The sequence below is a fragment of the Corvus brachyrhynchos genome, unplaced genomic scaffold (genome assembly GCF_000691975.1).
Source record: "Corvus brachyrhynchos isolate BGI_N302 unplaced genomic scaffold, ASM69197v1 scaffold191, whole genome shotgun sequence".
Classification (NCBI taxonomy): Eukaryota; Metazoa; Chordata; class Aves; order Passeriformes; family Corvidae; genus Corvus; species Corvus brachyrhynchos.
Genome location: NW_008236487.1, coordinates 1810402 through 1816004, shown reverse-complemented (window position 1 = coordinate 1816004; position 5603 = coordinate 1810402).

The following is a 5603-nucleotide window of genomic DNA, read 5'->3' as shown; positions in this document are numbered from 1 at the left end:
TGTGGCAGGGTATCTGGAGGTACCTCTAAAGGGAACCATACAGAAGCCTTGTTTTGACATCCCAAGGCTTTAATAAAGTTTGGAGGCTTGCCTAGGCAGGATGATGTTTGGCTACAAGACAGGCACTTTTGGCCAGTCATGTTTTAACCCAAATGCTCCTCACTACCATTAATTTTTTAGTATAAACCCATTCTAAATCCTGGCTTGCTAGTCTCATGCACAGGAGGAAAAGAAACCGTACAGAGCGGGGTGACTTCTGAGCAGCTGAAGGTCGGGTGCATCTGCTGATGTGCTCCCCAGCCTTTGCTATCCTCTCTTCCAAAGCTTTTCTGGAGCCTCAGAGTATAAGACAGAGCCATAGCAGCATAGAATGTCTCTTCTTCTGGAGCCTCAGAGTATAAGACAGAGCCATAGCTCTGGGATGCAGCATAGAATGTCTCTTCCGGTGAGATTTCCATGAGAGGCCAGGGTGAGAGAGAGAGAGAGAGAGAAACATGGTGCAGTGTCACTGCAATCTTACTGACCGGGTTTGAGGTCTGTGTGATGGTGGAGCCGTGTGGGTGGTGTAGGCACAGGGAAATGGAGAGGCAGTGAGATGAGGAGATGGTTGACGTGGAGACACAGGATGTCCTGGCAGAGGTCATGGGGATGCTCGCAGCTGCAGAGTGACCAGGGATGAACTCGTGTCAAGGTGTGATGGACCTCAGGGGCAGAGGTGAAAGGATTAGGACAGAGAGATGCGGCTGGCTTTTGGTTGTGGTTGGGGAAGTCAGGTGGGTGGAGTAGGAGGCTGGGAGTGGGGAAGATGTTTATATGGAGTATAGCTCCTAGGGACAGGAATTTTGCCTGCTTTTATGCTAGGGCAAATCCTTCCAAAACCACATTAACCCCTGTGAGTCACCACAGCCTGGTGATGGATAGACACCAGAGGTTGGACAGGAAACCTGATGTGACTAGTGCAAAAAAGCAGGAAAACACTTCCCATGGTAGCACTGGGCTTCTACCCTCCCTAAAGTCATCCCCCAGAGAGAGAGAGTCAAGTACACTCGCTAATCCAGGATGTTTTGGTTGCCTGGTTTGCTCTCAGTTTTGCCCCTGTGGGTGGGAGAGGAAGAGAATACAAGAATACAAATAATAAACTTGAGGCTCTGGGAATCTTTGCACAGAAGGCTTGGTGACAGCTTGGGATCTGCCCTGGATGGCTCTGAGCCCCTTTCCCAAACACCCCAGGCTCTCAGCTCGTTCCCTGGGAGCCCTTGGCAGCCTGATGTTTGCCCCTAAAGCAACGGGGTGTTAATACACGCCGGCTCACTTGGTTTTGTACTTCCCCTTCCCAGACCTCCAGGGCGGGGTGACAGCAGCAGGGAATTGGGGTGGAGGACTGGAAGGAAACGATGCAGTTTCACTTATTTATTTGCATGCTAAGCTCAGCAGCAGCACACTGACAGCCTGGTGTGTGTGCTGGCTGCTGAGCCCCTCTGGTTAGAGGGCAAACGCTGATGGAGTTGTTTGGCTCCTGGAGCTCTGGGCCCCGCTATTGTGAGCAAGATTTGAACTTTTGCAGCTGTGCTGGGAATAGCCCAAAGCACCTTGTCTCGGTTGCTGGTCAGAGGAATTCATGGCTATTATATTTGGGAGCCAGGCAATGATTACAAATCAATGACTCCACTCCCAGAGTGATTCATCATTAACCTGGGAATTTAGCTCTTTCCCCGGCTCTCTCCATCAGCAGCTCCCATTCCTGTAGCATCTCAAGTGTCTTATTCATTTTAAATCATTGGATAGCCGTGGATGTAGCTGAGGAGCAGCGGAAGGACAGATGCACCGAGACATGGTTGGGCAGCTAAGGGGAGGGAGGGTTTTTGAAGGGGCACCTTGAGGGTGAGCAGAGCTTGGCAGAGACTGGGGAGCAATGCTGCCAGCAAGACCCAGGGCACACCAGCGTTCTCTCTGCTGCAGGGCTCCCACTGATGTCCCTGTTGGGCTGGGGAATTGTCTATATTTTTGCCTGGCTGGGCATAAAGGGGGGTGGAAAGAAATAAAAATACCAACCTGTGCCCAGCCAGACCAAAGCAGGGGTTATTTAGAGGTCCAGTGGGGAGCTTTTAATGATCCCAAACATCCCAGGACAGTCTATCCTTAATAATAATTTATAGCACTTAGCACTCTTTACATGTTCTTAGCATTCTTCAGGCATTAACCAGAGACTGGGAGTGGCACTGTGGTCTCACTCAGGCCCAGCAGAGAGGCAGAGACTCTCCACAGCCTGCCCTCATTCACCTGCTCATCTCTGGCTGTTTTCCTGCCCCATGTCCCGCCTCACTGTTTTCCTCTCCAAACTAGACTATGTCTCCTATGCAGACTTGCTTTCCAGCTGCTGGCCTGGGGACCACGGCTGTTTCACCAGCAAATACAGCAAATGATCATCGCAGCTAGGCAGGGAGTTGGTTCCATTTCACAAATGAGGCAGCTGGCACAGAAAGAATAGCTAGCTGGTGAGCTAGGAACACATTTCCTGGCTTCAGTCTTCTCTTCCCGGCCTTACAGTGATATTTCCAGAGAACAGCTTAGATTACAACATGTTCAGAGAGGCTAGGAAGCTAAAAGGCACCCCTGCCCTCGGTGCTCTCAGAAGTGCTTCTTGGTTTGCATTTGGCTTGCACAAAAATGGGTTGCCCACACAGAAAACCCAGCCAGGTCTGCATCACCCCCAGGTCTTGCCTCTGCTGGATTTATCACGGTAGCTTTTGCTGTCACCCACACGCAGGCTCTAACCCTGGCAGCTGCAGTGGCACGCAGCAGGCTGACCCTCCAAAGCAGAAGGATGGGCTCTGCAGGATGCTGAGCTGAAAGATGAAGTGAGAAACACACATCTGCAAGCCTGTTGCTGCTGCTGATGCCGCCTCTGTGGTCCTTCCCCCTTCCTGCACCCCCACGGCTGCCCACACTCCCCTTTGCACGGCCGCTGCTGCTGCAAGGCACAGGATGGTGGGAGCAGACACAGCTGTGGCCACAGCAGCACAGCAGGGAAGGTGAGGAGGGAGGGGTGAGGAAACACGCTGGAAACGGTACCTGTCACCTTCAAGAAGCTTGAAAGGCTTGCAGGAAAGCGGTTCACATATGGAACTGAAACTGAAGCAAGGGGAACTCACTGTGAGCACCAAGTGCTGGCCACCAGCTATTTAAAGCTTCAGATGGCGTCTGACGTGCAGCTGGGCATAAAGAAGAGGCACGCCTGCAGCTTGCACAGAAACAGCCAGGACAGGGGCTCTGGAGCACTGCTGGGTACAGCTGCAGCAGCTGAGAGATCAGCAGGGGCTGGGAACCACCCCAGACACCAAGGACAAGCTGGGCTGTTTGATGAAGGAGCAGGGCATGACTGGTGCCCCTATAGCCCTGGCTAAACAGCCCGTGGGACCAGAGCCAGGGAGCTGAAGACTGTTCCAGGGGCCAGTCAAGACTGGACAGGAACTGCAGTCGTGGTCTTGTGAACAGACACAGAGCTATTGCAAAACCTCCAAACAGGCTACTTGGTTCTCAGGAAGAATTCAAACAAGCTGAGAGATGTGTTGGTGTGGAAATGACAACTGCAACATTCCTTGTTAGAGTCCTTTAGACAGGGCAAGTCTCCCTATACCATGCCTCAGTTCCCAGGGAGGTCTGGAGCCAGGATTTTGGCTGCTTGTAGGCACTAGCTGGACCCAATCCTCCCCCAGATGGGGCTCCTGGCTAGTGGCATCCAGTGCCTGGCTTAGGTTGTCCTCCCTCTTTCCACCCTTCATGTCCAGACAGATCCTGCCTAAAAGCAGCTGTCGTCTTATTTCACCAGGATTTTTTATTTTCAGAGCATGTACCACATTTTAATAGAGAGCAAAGCATCTCCAACACCTTCTTATTTCCTAGCCCAACCATTGCAACATCTGTACAAAACTCTCCTGGCAATGTCTGCAACTATTTTAGTGGAAAAGTCCCGTAAAGGAAGTGTTTGGGCACTGGACTTAGGTTTTGTTTTTCAAATGTGATTTGACAGGATGAACCACCCCAAATCTCTGAGGCCCCCTGGCAGGCATTTCCAAGACCCCTGCCTGGCTGTAAGCTATTTGAGATCCCTCACACGGCACTTTAACCCCCCTCAGTGCTCCACAGTGGGAACCTGTCTCTTGCACCCAATTGCTCACTACAGACCCAGTTTTCCAAATGCCTGGGCTGAGTTTGGTTTCATGGAACTAATGCTAGGCGTTATTACTACAAGAAAATTAGAGCAATTCCCTTCCTTCACTTACATTGCTCCCTTGAATGTATTTGGAGGTGGAACTCTTGTCCCTACTGAACCATCCCTTTTCTCTCCATGGGCTTCCCTCCTCATACCTCCCACCCTCAAGCTGCTTTCATCAACCAATAGTTGCTGCTGAGCATATTTGGGTCATCTTTCCACTCCTCTGATCTCCCTTTGGGAGCAGGCTCATCTAGAGACTCAAGGAATACCCCATCCTGCTGAGGGGCAGGCAAGGGGGCACAGCCACCCTCTGGACGGGGTTTAGAGAGTATTTGGGATCCCTGACTGATCCCTGCATGGTTGCTGGGACTGATCTCAGTGACAGCAGAGAGTGAAGGGACCAGGAGAGGAGGAGAAGCTGGCAGGTGTCCAGCTGGGACATTCAGGGAGGGTGGGCAGCCTGGACACCTTGCTTTCAGTCTGTTGTAGTAGTGCCAGCTAATGAAATTTAACATATTATTGACCAGACTCTTCTGTCTCTGCCTCAAAAACAACCTTTCTTAACTTACAAGATCTTTCTTTTTTTTACTAATATTTAAAATTAAATTTTTTGACTAAATTAAACCAACTGGACTTTGTTCTCCCCTGGAAGCTGTTTATGTAACATCTGTTTTAAGCAGTTTAAAACTCAGTCTGTTGAACTGTGTGAAATAAAACGCTGAAATTACTGTATTTGTTGTGGTTCAGTTTTTGGTTTTGGGGTTTGTTGTTTTTTTTTTGTTTTTTTTTTTTTAAATAAGTCCATCCCCCCCCTCCAGCTGAGTGACTTCCCAGGCTCGAGCTTAGCCCCGCGTGTCTCAGGGCAGCCGGCTGGATCGATGTCTGCCCCATTCCCGAAGCTGGCAGAGACTGGGCAGGACCATTTGAAGGTGCTTGTACAAATGGCTGCTTTCTCAGCTCCAAGAGCATTCGTAAGGCGAGTTTGCAGCGCCGCCGGCACGGAGCGCACGGCGCCCTGTATCGGGTGGGGTATCCAAGCCTGTGCGTTTTCCGGGGACAGGGAGCGGGGTTGAAGAGCTCCCTGCAGCGGGAATGCGTGCCGAAGCGCTGCTCCCAGGATACTGATCTAAAAGCTGCGTGCGTGTGCCAGGGATCTCGGGACGGCTGCACAGACGAGCCCCGATGCCCTCGCTGGCAGGCAGCGATGGGTTAAAGAGCCCACCCTGTGCAGGAGCTGGGGGGTTCTCCTGAGCGACCCCGCTTTTTTGGCAGCCCGGCTCCCAGCTCGGCTCCCTTCAGCGCCCGTGTCCCACTTTCTCATGACCTCCCCTGCCTCCTCCTCCTCCTTATATATTCATGAAGCAGCCCAGCTGGGGAGAAATAAAAG